General features: G+C 43.8%; 1 protein-coding gene across 3 annotated transcripts in view; it reads right to left on the minus strand.

The window, feature by feature from the left end:
* The window catches only part of LOC116039087 (nucleolar protein 4-like), a 132,795-nt gene that overhangs the window by 30,138 nt on the left and 87,437 nt on the right, over positions 1 to 15,220 (minus strand). The gene's annotated exons all lie outside the window — the stretch shown is intronic.

Consider the following 15,220-nt stretch of genomic DNA (forward strand, 5'->3'; position numbering starts at 1 on the left):
CATTTTAAAATGTCACTGCGACTACGATGTGTTGGTATCTTATCTGAGTCCTACTGATACAGTATGTGCATGATTCTACGACTTACCAGATCAATACGAGCAGCAGTGACTGCCATGTATTGTATGTTGGACTTAAATTGTTATTACTGTAGATAACAGACACAGAATGCTGCTTCACTGAGTAATAAAGTCTTTGCATGAATTCAAAGATATAGATACCTACACATGGTCACACCTCTCTCACCTAATGGAGTCACTCAGTGGAGAATGAAGGAGAGGTTTCCTTGACAACCATGCAGAGGTTATAGAGTACATTGTACAGAATAATACAGACATTATATACTCTGCTAGGGGGAAAAGATCCTTTAGAGCCACAGGCTATTGAACTGTAGTGGTGCTGGATCAATATAGTCAAAGCTGAAGGGAAGAGACTTAACAGAAATACTAAACAGACTTTCTCTGCCGTCACATCAGAAATATTCAAGATAACTAATTCATACAAATGCAAGGAAGGTGAAAGGTAAATTCAGAGGAACAGCTACAAAGGGCTCTTGTCATTTCTCTATTTTGTGCCATCTTAAAGGATGTCTTAATTCCTAAAATGCACGCCGAGAAGCAAGGAGGCTGTGCCACACGTTACACTTAATTGAGGTCGCTTTAAAGTGACGGCTCTGAAGCGCGGATGTCTCATTTTGGTAAATGCCGAGATTGTCCTCCCCCCAAAAAAACACCCCCATAAGTTGTTTGTTCAAGCAGCAATAACGACTCATATTTAAGTTTGTAGCATGAAAGGGCAGCGCCCTCCAGTGGTCATTTTAACGGGATCAAAGCAGCAAGGAAGGTGACGGGATATAAGGGCGCCAAATTCCGTGTAAAGTCTAAGTGCGTGTCACTCAATGCTCATGCACATGCATTCATTCTCCCTCGTAGGGGGAGGGGCTTAGGAGACCGTTTTGGCCTCTAGTAGAAAGGGGGGAGGGACTGAGAAGTTGTCGATGTTCAAATTCTTCCTAATCCTACCTACGGCACTTTTAACCTAACCAAACTTTCACAATGTTAAAGATGTGTTTCAAACCATGACAGTTAAATTTAGATAGGAGGATGCACAACGCTCCTGTGGGTTGTATTTTTCTGCCACCGCTAGGGGCATTCATTTATGAAATGCTCCTGTGGGTTGTATGGAGGGTAGGAATAGACGACCTACAGTATATCGTCGTGTGGTTTGGGAGCTAGTTGTATCAACTCCTCTCTCCTCATGTCTCTTCGCAATTGAGGATGTACAAACTGAGAAATCAGATGAGGGGATTGTGAATTATGAAGCACTTAAATGTTTCTGAGATATGAAACCCAGAAAAGTGGAAATGCTTTTCTTTATTTTATTTTTTTTTATCAGAGGTGAGTCAGCTGCATTCAGTGTGTTTTAAAGCAGCACGGTTGGTTCAACCGCCTGAGAGCTCAATGGGCAGGATCTGGAGACACAGCGCTGCATTTACATCCATCCACCCACACACACACACACACACACACACACACACACACACACACACACACACACTGCCTAGAAGCATATTTTGTCAAACTTTATGACCTCGCTGTAAAACTTGACTGGCTATCACAACTCACCGCAGGTGTTTATGAACCAGTTAAAGTCCTCCCTCTTTATGTCTCCCTGTCTATTAACTTTTTATAGCCGCGACACCAACACATGAAATATTAAAAAAAAATAATCTTGATGGATTTGAAGCCATGAAGACATTTCCCCTGTTCTCATGGTATCAGAAATACACTATTAAGCATTCATGGAATTCATGTATGTAATACCTTTTAATACGCAAACCTAAAGACCTTCTTGACATGCTAACAGCTGTGTTCATGAATGCAGTATTTTGATGAGATCATTTCTACCTGCAGAGGTCTCTTTTTCAAGCCAAGTATCCATTAACTTGCACTTCCGCATAGCTGAAGAATATAATCTGTTTTATATCTGTGGTACAATATGAAAGAGATTCACACCAATAACACCAAAGCTGATTGGCTGCAATATAAGCTGCATGTTGCTCTCATTTGTAGTCTTAATACAGTGAAATTATATTGTGACTAGTGAAAGAAAGAACTACAACACCACGGGGATAAAAAAATGAGCATTAGAGGTAGGAAAATTAAGACCAGTTTACAATTATTTAAGACCTAGTACAAAATACTTGAGCCAATGTAAGACTTTTTAAGGCCTAAAATGTTGATTTTGAAATTTTAGACTTTTTAAGACCCTGCAGAAACCCTGGTTAGATTTCATAGCTCGATAACCATATATATCACAAGGATGTTTTCTGGTAATTCAATAAGCCTGTTTGTGTATACTCCTGAGTGAATTAAATACTTGAGTATTTTCTCATTTTATTAAGAACTTTTATGCAAAATGAACATAACGTGCAAGGATCAGAAGGTATAGCATCATCCAAAAATAATCAACTAATAATCAACTTAAACGTCAACTTAGACGTGATTTGATCTTTACTGCTTCTGGATATTGTTCTGAAAAGAGGGCTGAAATCACAGAGGACACGCGCACGCACACACACACACACACACACACACACACACACACACAGGGCCAAGGTTAAGGGGTGCAGGTGCCTCCTTCATATCTGCCTTCAACAGACAAGGCCAAGGACTGCCGTTCATAAAAGACACTGCCCACCCTCCTTGTGTGTGTGTGTGTGTGTGTCTCTGTGTGTGTGTGTGTGTGTGTGTGTGTGTGTGTAAATAGAGAGTAGAAGAAAGACCGAGGTCCTGCACTTCCTTTATCCAGTGATGTATAGATCTGCCACCGAACACACAGACAGACAAACACATAGAGGCGTTAGAGCAGAAGAGAAAGAGGGTGAAGATAATTAAAATATGTTTTCTTGTCTTGTATTCAGAAAAAGACAGCTCTGAGCAGGAGGACGAGCTGCCCTTGACACTGCACTCCTTCAGTCTCTCTCCCCTTTCACACGGAGAGCTCGACAAGCAAAACAATATATATATATATATATATATATATATATATATATATATATATATAGATAGATAGATAGATAGATAGATAGCTAGAACAAGTTTGAATGGGGAAGAACAATGAAAGGGAGAGAAAGGAGGAGCAGGATCTGAGAGATGAGAAAGATTCCACGTGTGTCTGTGTTAAAGGGAGTGACTATGGGACAATGAATCAGAATGAGGACAGAAAAAGAAGGAGAAGAGAAACGTGAAAACAAACCATGTAACGCTGCTGTGGAGAATTAAGGACGGAAGGACAGGAAGCTGCAAGCAGGGAGGGAATAAACAAATACACTAATAAGAAAGTGAAATTCCCCGCTGGTCCGATTTAATCAGGGCGAAGACCCACAACAGGAGGCTCATTAAAAAACCATCAGCTGCTTATTAGTGTAAACATTTTAAAGGGGAAGAACAAGATGCTTCAGACTGAAGGCAGAGAAAGAATCGGATCATTTCAAAGCATTCATTTAAACTGGATCACATACTATCAAGACGTCCTCAGACAGTCTGGCCAAAACGCAGGTGTTTCCATTGCGTTTAGGCTGCGGCAGTGGGGGCCGCAGGGGGGAGCAACAACCAACATGGCAAAAAAGTTGAGACCAATTCAACCCGACGTCCCTCTGCTGTGGCCATGGACCTGGTGATCAGACTTGTCAGAGAGTTTTGAGGCGGTGTGAGAGTTTTTGAACGGCTAAACGTCAACAAATATGGATTGACAACACATTCTCACTCCCATCTCATAAAATACAGACCCTTGGTCAGGTGCCTCTGTCGTTGTTATTGACACCAAAAGTCTCCTTTAGCGTCATATAATGCTCGAGACTATCGTTATCGTCGTTATGTTAAGGAAAAGGTCGTGGGTGGGCGTACGGTTCTGTGACACGTGAGAATAACGGGACGGTTAAAGTCACACGTGGGACCTGATCCCCGGTCTCCTGGGTGAAAGTCCTGTGTTTGACCCATCCACCCCCCTTACATCCTACTGTCTAAACCCCGTGTAGATGCTGCTCTCCCCGGTACGTTCTACAAACACGCTGAAAGACACCTTTTCGTCTCTCATGTCCAAACGTCCGTATTTTACGAGTTCGGAGTGAGAACGGGTTGGGATTGAAGCAGAATATTTTATTAGATAAAAAGGTGTTCTCTATCTTTACAACGCTCCGGAGTTATTGGACTGTGAGCGCCAACCCTACGCAGCTACTAGTGTTGAAATGAAATGAATCACTGCATCGGTGCATCGCGATGCAGACCTAGGCGATGCAGTGACAGACCATAATCGATTATTGGCTTCATGATGGTACTTGTTGATTTTCCGGTTGCTGCTTTTTTCAGTTTGTTGCCTTTTGTCTGTTGTCTGTTGTGTTCAGACTCCGCTACATTCAGGAAAGTGTCTTTTTTAAGGGCTGACACAATACAAAGGGGAGTTCAGATATATCTGACTGCTTGAATTTGAAAACCATGTGTAGCAATACATAATAATATTGAGGTGACGCATCGTGGTATCGAATCGATTTGATTCGTTGATGGGCTAATCGTAAAGGAATCGTGACACCACTGAAGGCTCACACCCCTAGCAGCAACCACTGGAATCTAATTCTACACATAGTATAATAGTAATAATGTTAGTGTAGCCTAATCTTTACCTGCAACTGTGCAGAAATACCTCGTTCAAACAGAATGAACAGACGTGAAAAAAAAAAAGACAACTGAATGTCAACGCCTCGATTTCATGTTTGATTTTGAGAATATGGAATCAATTGTGGTCACGTTCACATATATCTAATGGAAGAACTGTGGTCGACAGCTGACATCCTGTGGGATCCATAACCCCGAGGCCAGGCTTTGCCGCGGATAATGCACCACATAAAGGAAAAGAAAAGTGATTCCATCCTCTTTTTTTCAAATTTGAAAAGTTAAAAAACAATCACAGTGTTACAGTTTACCAATGTTTGAGTCTGAGATATGCAGCCAATATTGTGAGGAGAGGATTTAGCTACTGGGAGGGGTAGCTTCATCCACAGCATGTGTAATCCTTTATAAATCTGGTAAATGTTTGTGTGTCTGTGTTGTATATCAACGTGTAATGGATTAAGCGCATGAATCCATAGATCTGTGTGTGTGTGTATATACTATTTGTGTGTGTGTTTAACCCTTCCAGCTCATAAGGAGGACTGAGAAAAGGAGGGAGCGACGAAAGGAGAAGGCGGATGAGGAGGAGAAGAGAAAGGGTTCAGGCGCTGATGGATTGATGGATGGAGGGAAAGATGCTGATGTTCAGCAGGCCACAGTGATTTGAAGCTTAAACATCTGGACGGTTTGGATCAGAGAGAGCCCCTCCACCCCTGTAACATCTGTCTCATCTCGTCCACCTCCGGGACAAGCCTCCACCCTTTCTCCTCTCGTTTCTCCACAGCTTCTCTTATTCTCTCCGTTTGGCCTCTTCTTTAGGTTCACTGTTTTTTCTCCATCACCATTCTCTCTGTACGTCTCCGTCGGTCTCTCCTAAACGTGTCTCTAACCACCGACCATGCTCTATTTCCAGAAACATACTGTATCTCACAGTTGTCACTATGGGACAGAAATGCCGTGTCATGCGAGTTATACTTAGGGTTGGATACTGAAACGTAAAGGTATCTGTCGGACCGAGTGGTGCCTCATTTCAGTGCCACTTAAATGTCTGTGCTGCTCTCTGGTGCTCCGAAAACGGACGATGCAGGCAACAGAAGTATCACTGCACCTGACGCTAGTTAACGGCAGCAGGTAACGTTAGCCTACCGTTAGCTAGTAGCTGGCTTAAAATGCTAAGAGCTAAAAAGTGTAACGCGTGGCCGTGTTTCACTGGAAAGGATTCCAATTACTAGAACGTACAACAGTCTGCAGCTAAAGACACAGAGTAGCCTAGCTGCACTTTGCGCGACACTGCCGCAGTCGGAGTTGTAGGAGAAACAACACCAACAGGACTTAATGGTGCGTTCAATTGCACCTCGTGAGCTCATGGTGCAGTCAAGTGCACCTGGAGATTTGTTGTAAAGTTCCTTTCTGCCATTTAGTGGTTTGACTGGTGAAATAAGTTATTGTTATTACATTTTGGCCTTTCGTCACTGTCAACAACTGTTGTTTTGTATCAGTTCAGGCACTGGCATCATAAAACTAATAATAAGCATTTTAGCACCAGTATCGGACAAATCCTAAACCTAGTTATCATAATCATAAAACATGGACCCTAACGTCAAACAAAGACTGACGATGAACTTCATTAAACCCAAACTTTGTGTTATAATTTCATAGCACAGAACTTTTAGCCCTCATGCGACTCATACTGTAATCACACAACTGTCTTGATTTGTTCAACGATGTGAACATTTTCCATTTCTGTCATTAATTGATGCTACTTTATTGCATCCTAATGAAAGCCCAAAGCTTCTTCTCTCCTCACGTTATCAGCTCTAAGTCAGTTAGGAGCCACTATAGCCTTCCTGCTGCTGGAGACTGAGGAGGTCCCTGAGGTCTGTATCTGTCTCTTTATGTTACTGCACTGACTTAAAAAGGCACTGCATGTGTGTGTGTGTGTGTGTGTGTGTGTGTGTGTGTGTGTGTGTGTGTGTGTGTGTGTGTGTGTGTGTGTGTGTGTGTGTGGGTGGGTGGGTGAAGGTGAAGGTGAAGGGGGGTGGGGGTAACCACGGGTACAAATTTCAGATTGGGACACATTTTATTGAGGCAACCTTTGGCCATCCTCAACCTTCCAAACCATAAAACAATAAGAGAACACACACTGACACTCCCAAGGTCTTAAAACACCCCCAACCAGCCACACACACACACACAGATCCTGATTGCAGGAAGCACCCACCCCAGAAGGGTGGAGCGTGAAGGATGTTGGCTGTGCAACATTCTGACTGCTGCGGTTGAGTCAAGATGAGGAAGCTCAACAACTATTTTAACTACTGAACAACCAATATGCAGACCGTCACTAAAATCACAACACATTCTGTTTACGCTTGGCTTCAAAATGTGTCTTAAGCGACCAGATCACAAGTGGACAGCGCTTAAAGTGTAAAAGAACACCAAGACGGCGCGTTGTGATTCGATCACTCAAACCACTTGCCAAGGTGGTCTGGGACACATTTGACCGCATACCATTTTACGATGAGTTGGACGAAGTGTTGCGTAACCGTCCATCGTTTTGCCCAAATGAAGGAGATGTTTTGGGATTCTGCTGACAGTGATGTCTCCAGCTGTACCGACTCAACTGGCCAGAGTGTGGACGTAATAACTGTGCGCGGGGCCCTTTGACCTTATAGAGTCAGTGACGTAGGCAGTAACGAAATCTCAACACAAGTGGTCAGCTGGAGACACGTGATAGACACAGGTGTGAACACCAATGTGTGTTGGCCGTCCACCTGTGTTCGGATCACCGAAGCACATTTTAAAACCAAGTGCAACCAGGGTCAACAGTCAGTGAGAAGAGGATGTGTTTCTGATTTGTCGTGACATATCCCCACAAAGTTGTGTTAATGTTTTGTCCGCATCTTGAATGTCTACAAATGAACTAGAGGCTGATTGGCAACGCACCGAGAAGCGGGCTGGTCCAAAGACAAGAGCGAAACGGCGCCGGCTACGACAGAGGTAGGCCTCTTATTCTTACCTCAAGTCTGGCGGACTAGCCTTTAGTTTCTGTAATTTTCTAATGCACAACTAAAGCCAACCCCTATTAAAGCTCCTAGACATAACGTTAATAGTTTCCCCAGGGTTGTGGATATGCTGTGACACGATACATCCTCTGTCCTATGTACATCTATCTACAATCTATCCAATAGTTTCAGTCAGGACCAAATCATTCCAATAAAATAACATTGCCATAGAATCCCTAGAGCCCAACATGATGTAGGAAGAGTTACTGAATGAATTAGAGGAGTGATCATTTCTACCTTTCCCAGAATCCACAGATTAGTGGCCTGAGATATCAGTGTTCAGGCTGAAAGGGTAAAAGTGATGGCACTGTAAGTGGTTGAGAAATATGCAACTGCTGCTGCAAATTGGACTCAGCTCTTTTCCACAAAATACAACAAAATGGACACAGTTATATGGCCAATTGGCCCATTTAGTCTGGTGTACTTGCACTACACCACTGAGCATCTGATACGGAGGAAAAGGCAGCGCCATGCTGCTTTGAGATCTTATCGAGTTTAGTCAGTTGTGTAAAAGGCTGCAGAGGTTTCAGTCTCTCACAGCTCCAGACCTCATTACAGCCAGGCAGGAGGCTACTGCACCCTGCTCCAAGTCAACCTTCTAATTACAGTCACCAGAGAGAAACACACACACACACAAGCTGTGATTGAACACAACCTGTTGACATATTTTTATTGTCAATATTGTGTATGCGTGTGTGTGTGTGTGTGTGTGTGTGTGTGTGTGTGTGTGTGCGTGCGTGCGTGCGTGCGTGTGTCTGTTGAGGAGCTGTATAGTGGGTTTTTAATATTAATTGCATGGCTTCTTATTTGAGTTTGAGTCTTGGAGGGGGGGGTATTAATAATTAAGCAGCTACTGTACCCCGCTGGAGAGCATCCCTGGCCAACACACACACACACACACACACACATAGTTGCATATGTGATGAGAGAACTAAGAACATAAACATACAATGGACATTTATATGCAGCTAGATGAGATGCAGCCTCATGTGAAAATATAATGTTACGACATGCAAACACAAAATAATGAATGCATAACACAATCGTGCAATAGCTAACATGATGCAAAATAAAACCCACATCCACATCAGCATTTGGTACAGAACCCCACCAAACAAAGAGAAATGTCATATGTTAATGCTTCTGTGCATTTTAAATGGTGTTTCCATTAAGTTGGCCACTGGTCCTCTGGCAGGCTGACACCACAATGACCTGAAACTCTGTGTGTGCGCGCGAGTGTGTGTGCGCTCGTGCGTATGATCTAGAGAAACACTGCTTAAGGCATTTACATACGTAAGAAATATTCAAAAGACACACTGTTGCAATTTAACGTTCACTGGTATGCATATGCTTTTATCCACAGAGTCTTACACAAGTGTGTCTCTTTCTGTTCAATGTGACTCAAAATACCAATAATGGATTTCTGCCTCTAGTCCACATACACATTAAAAACAGGGCTTTTCCTCCTTCGTTCTTACAAAAGTCCCATCCATACAAGCACTGTTTACAAAAAATCTCCATGCAAATGAAAACCCCAAAACACCATTGCTGTTAAACGCAGCCCCGTTACTTCACTTCATCAAGGTTTTTCTCCGTTTTGTGATTTTCCATTCATCGCGGAGGCATGCGACAAAAACAAAGTTTTCTTCAAGTATTCAAGGCAACAACGACTGTTGGGACTCCAGAAAGCCTGACCCACCTCCCCCCCCCTCACTGAACATTACATTGTAAATCGCGTGCAGCAGAACTAAGCTGCCTACAAACACAGCATTGCCATCCATCCTGGTTTTAAAGCAGGTGTATTTTTTCAGTGATTCTCCCAGAGAAAAAATGTGCTCTGGTTGTAGCATCAGACTGAACTGATCCTGGTCTCAGTCTGCCTGCCTCCATCCAGTTTACTCCTAACAGAGAGAGAGGATGATTTAATCCAACGCTCGCTCCTCTTCTCTCCTTCTAATACAGCCTGACCTCTATTCCTCCATCCTGCAGTTCAGACCCTTTCCCTCCTCGCTGCCCCTCTTCTCTTTATCCCCCCCCTCCTTCCACTCGGCTTTGGGTAGCAAGGGTGAGGGATGTTGGGGGAGGATGACGAAGGGAGGAGGAGGGGGATCAAAGTCATCCTGTCGTTTGTTTCCCATTGCCCTACTTTCCTCGCTACTTCCGCTTCAACACATTAGACCATGTGGGCCACTGGTCTACAGCATCAACGTGTGTGTGTGTGTGTGTGTGTGTGTTTACGGTGTATACATGCTGTTTATACACACACATACATGCATGCATGCATGTATGTGTACATGACTTACAAAGATTTCTAGATGTGCAGCTTCCTAGTGTGTGTGTGTGTGTGTGTGTGTGTGTGTGTGTGTGTGTGTGTGTGTGTGTGTGTGGATCTGTCCCTGAGGAGAGGGTTATGCATGCAGGGAGGATAACTCTGCCTCCTCTCTGTCTTTATTGACTGAAGCCTGGCTGAATTTCTGACTGTTCACCTGACAGCATGCCGTTGTCCTGACTGTTTACCTGTCATAGGTAAGCCTGCCTATCTCTGTGATTCCTATCATGACACCTGATATAGCATTGAAAAATAAACATCACAAATACAATATTTAGGGGGAAAGCAGTTCAAAATATGAGTGTTGTTGTTTCCGCTATATGGATCTGTGTGACGTTAATGTGACAGGCATTCAGTATATATATATATATTTTTTTTTTACAATCCAACAATAAAATAAGATAAAAATCCACATAAAAACAATTGATTACTGTGGAAACAGACAAAGGCAAACTGATGAAGACACTTAAAGTGTTAAAATCAATCAAATAATGCTGGTTAGAGGATGCGTATAGTAAATCAGAGGCCCCAGAAGGGAGCCTAGAGGAACACCTCACAATGAGCCGGCCTGTCTTTCGTATAGTGAGAGTGATTCCTGATCATTCCCATGTCAGTAGAATATATATAATCAGGTCATGATGAAGGATATGGATGAGATCTTGTGCTGAGTGCATTTATTCATTCATAGACACTGTGGACATCTATGATCACAGTTAAGGTCGTATTTGGGATTAGCTGTGTGCATTTTCCAGATAATGCCACCAGATTCCTGTGGAAATGTATTATATTTATTCAATTAGTAAAAGAGATTATCCGTTTTATCTCTTTTGTAAATGGGACACAATTTATTCAATCTGCCATATGAAAAATTCTTAATACGACCAAGATAATGATGTGCATCTAAGAGAGGGGAAATTAAGTAGCGACATGGATGAAAGGATGGAAAATGTACCTAAAGTGATTTCAGAGACCTGTATCTGATCTGTACACATATCCAGAATACAGAGAGTAGTTTGCTTGTTAAATGATGGATGTATTGAGACGGAGGGAGGGATGTCAGGAAGAGAGTCCACTAATCTGTTTGACCCACTGTCTCTTTATCTCTCCTTCCATCCCCATCGTCACTCCTCCATTAGAAAGAAGGAGGGAAACAAGTTTTCCTGGGACATCTGTAATATCAGCAGTCACAGACACTGTCAAGCTCAGTATGTTAGCAGATCAATATATTGGCCTATCTATCACCCACCATTTTGTTCTCCCTCTTCCTCCTTCCTAGACGACGTCATCCTTTCTCCATTTCCCTTCCACTCTACTCTGTTCTCTCCCTCCGTCTCTTCAGTTTATCCCCTGTGGAGAGGACCTGTGATGTCCGCTCCATCTTCTGACAAGTCCTCTCCATCACGAGCCTTTTTCTACAGAACAAAAGGCTCCAGGAAAAGGAGGCCTTGGCCTCTGCTCTGTACAGCAGACAGGAGCCTCTCGGGCGGGTAGCTCAGGAGCACAGAGGGGACCTGGTGTGGATGTCTCTTGGCGGAGAAGGAGGGACGGGACTCGCTTCCCAGAATTGAGAGGCAGTAGAAGGGCCACTTCTACAGAGCGCGAGCCAGAGTGATGTGGAGAGGCGTGGAGTGCACACTCACTTTCTTACACATGCACGCCCTCAGAAAGCTAAAGAATAGAGGTGTCAAAAAATGAGTCAATTGCTGGCGCAAGCAGATGTGGTGACCTAGCTCGCCTGCCGGCCTGTTTGACTTCTGTCCGAGGTTGGATCCCATAGCGTCGGTTGGATAAATTCACAGTGACATCTCAAGTCAAGGTTAGCCCTGCTGCAGTGCATTAGTTTGGCACTAGCACCTCATTTTGCAGCTGTCGGATGGAAACCACATATCTTCCGGAGTAAAGGCTTTCAGGAATGAAGAAGGCAACGATCCGTTTCCCAGTGATCACAAAGAATGTCACAGAAATTCAATTGGTTTCTTATTTTTGATGATTTTATGCATCTTTCAACACCAATTTGAACTGGACTCATCAGTCAGCCACACGTTCAAACTGCCGTTCTGAACCATCACACAGTAAGAGCTTTTCACTTTAGCTGTCACTGTTAAGCTGAGTGGAGCAGAGGAGAATAAAAGCAAGGTGGCGGTCAGAAGCTCTTAAAAGTGATTTACTTGCTGCTTCTGAGCTGGACATGGGGTGGTGTGTATGCAGACCATCTGCTCTGCTGAAATTAGCTGCCTACTCCAGTTAAATGCTCTGACAGCTTGCTGGTTAGGAAAACACCCACCTGATATTAACTCTGGGAGTCATATCAACCGCAAGCTCTTTGGCTGCGTGTTCAAACCTCATCGCTGTCAGAGGAAAGAGCTACTGCGAGTTCCCCGCAGCGATGAGCGTTTAGTGGGCTTTCAGCGCTGGGAGAACACACATAAGAAAAGTGAAAAATATTCCAGCTTTTACTTTAAACAGTGCAGCACGTCAATGAGGTTTTATAAAAGTCTCATAGCAACAGCAGAGGCTGTTACCAGCACTGCTCTCACATCTTTTCAGAGCTAAAGGAGAGGAGGAAGCATGGCTTGTGGTAATTGCAAAGCACTGCTGAATGGAACTAACTGGGAACACAAGTGGTGCCCACACTCATCTAAACATTCAATATAAAAAGAAGGCAGCACATTGATCTGAACTCGTGTTTTAATCTAAAAGGAAAAGAATCCAAGGCAGAGCTTTCCTTAGGGTGTGAGCTACTATCAAGGACACGTTTTCATTATCAAAAAAAAAGAAGGGGAAAAAAAAAGTAAGGCCTTGTTTTCCACAAACCCATTTCAAGACCTGTGGGAAGTCTGAAGGTTTCCCTGCTTTCTATAGACCCATCTATCAGGCCAAGACTCCTGCACATTAGAGGAATAAGAGGAGGCTTTGCTGCCTGCCTGGTTTCTTGGATTGGAGTCTAATTGAGCAGGAAAGGCACTTCAACTATGCCTCATAGCTCCTCTGGGTGTTGTGGCATTTGGACGCCTACAACCCTTCTCTGGCTTCCATATGAGGTGTAGGGAGTGACCTTTTACACTCTGCCACTGACTGCACACAGCACGCACACACACACACACACACACACACACACACACACACACACACACACACACACACAGAGGCTATGGTGAACACACAGACACCATGAACCTTAAAGGGGTTTGTTGAACTGGGTGAGGGGGACGGTGGGGTGATTGCAGGAAGCACCCCACCCCAGAAGGATGTTGGCTGTGCAACATTCTGACACTGAAAAAGAAAAATAAGGAACGAGGGGAGAGCCACTCTTTTTGCCAAATGAGAAAAAATTGTAGCTGTCATGAGCACTGATTGAGGGAATAATCAGCAGCCCTATTACATACACATTAATAAAAAAAAATAAAAAGCATGCTGAGCTCACTGTAGAGCCATTTCACTCTATCACATAGGTTTTAAGCCCCTCTAGAGATATTATATTATATTATATTATTTTGGAGCTCCAAAGACAATCAGCCAGCGGACAAAGCTCAGACTCTTCAGCTCGAACATTACGCCTATACTACTCTAGGGATCAGAGACGTGGAGGCCAACCAAGACCACAATGACCAATGTACAAACGTTCATAGACAGCTGCCTGAGGCGGATCTTGAGCATCCACTGGCCAGATCCCATCAGCAACAGAACGGGCCAACAACCGGTGGAAGAGGAGAGCAAGAGAAGAAGTTGGCGATGGATCGGCAACACACTCCACAAACCCAACGCCAGGCCCTTACGTGGAACCACCAAAGACAGGCTGAACGGCTCTCTCTCCGACCACCAGGTGAAGGGACCTTGAGAGCGTTTCCTACGGTCTATGCTTGAGTCTGATATCAAGCAGAGCGGGCTGACATGGACACAGCTGGAAAGGAAAGCCCAGGACAGAAGACTCAAACTGTGTTCAACAGGCCTATGCTCCATGAAAAAAAAGGAGCGATAGGCGCAAGCTGAAGAGATATTATATGAATATTATACAGGGATAAAATGCTACAATTAAAGGGGAATTTCAATATTTTTCAACCTGGACCCTATTTTCCAATGCATTTGTGTCTATGTGACTAATGTGTAATCCTATAGGGCAAATGTTCCCCGTCAATTTACGTCACTAAAAGGGCTGTGTCACTACATTAATAAAATACCAGCATTCCCCTTTAAAGGAACTAGTGCTCTGTTCTTTGTTTAATGCTCTCTTGCACAGAAAGAGGTGTTTCCTGGATTTTGTTTTTACGTGACATAAGATCAAGGAGGAGCTGGACCTCAAAATACCATTTGATTTACATATGACCTTTTGAAAAAGTGTAAGGCAACAAGACCACAGCAATTAATGTGAAGCACTAAACTAAAATCTGGAGGGGATTTCCCTTCCTCCACCACCTCTTTCCTTTACTCATCCCCTCGCTCCTCCTCTCCTGAATGCGTCAACCAGCAGAGAAAGAAAGATCTTGATGGAGATCGGTTGAAGCACTTACCCCCGCCTGCCACTGAACAGTCAAGCCCACTCACATCAAGACACACACACACACACGCACACACACACGCACACGCAATCTGCTGCTTGTACTGAATGTTTGTGAAGTGGACCTATCTGGGTTAGGGTTAGGTTAGGGTTAAAACGCAGCGCCTGGGATAGGCGCTACGAGGGGCATGGGCACAAGGGTTAGGGTTAGGGTATCTGGGTATCTTTGCAGAGTCCTGGAAGACATTTCTCAAACTCAGTGATATTCCAAGAACACCGTGTTAACTGTGAAGCTCGAAACAATGACAATGACAGTGTTAACAGTGACGGAGAGCCAAACTGACAGAGGCTAGTTTAAAAGTAATGGGAGAACAGAAAAGATACCAGAGCTCTAATGAAAGCATGTTAACACATAGCACTGCTGGGGTTACATTTTCTTTTGAAAGTGGAGCATACAATGTTAAAAAATGTAATTATTGTTTATCACTTGGAGAATTATTTATCTGCTGCTGGGGTCTGTGGAAATCAAAGCTCGATTTATGGCGCCATAGCTCCGCCGTGCACCTTCCTCAAAGTGAACGTACTGTTGAGGCTACACAGACACCACGGGGAGACATGGAGAACTGTGATTGGTCTGATCGGGCTGCTTGTGTTAATTCAGGGTCAGCT

The sequence above is a fragment of the Sander lucioperca genome, chromosome 12 (genome assembly GCF_008315115.2).
Source record: "Sander lucioperca isolate FBNREF2018 chromosome 12, SLUC_FBN_1.2, whole genome shotgun sequence".
Lineage (NCBI taxonomy): Eukaryota > Metazoa > Chordata > Actinopteri > Perciformes > Percidae > Sander > Sander lucioperca.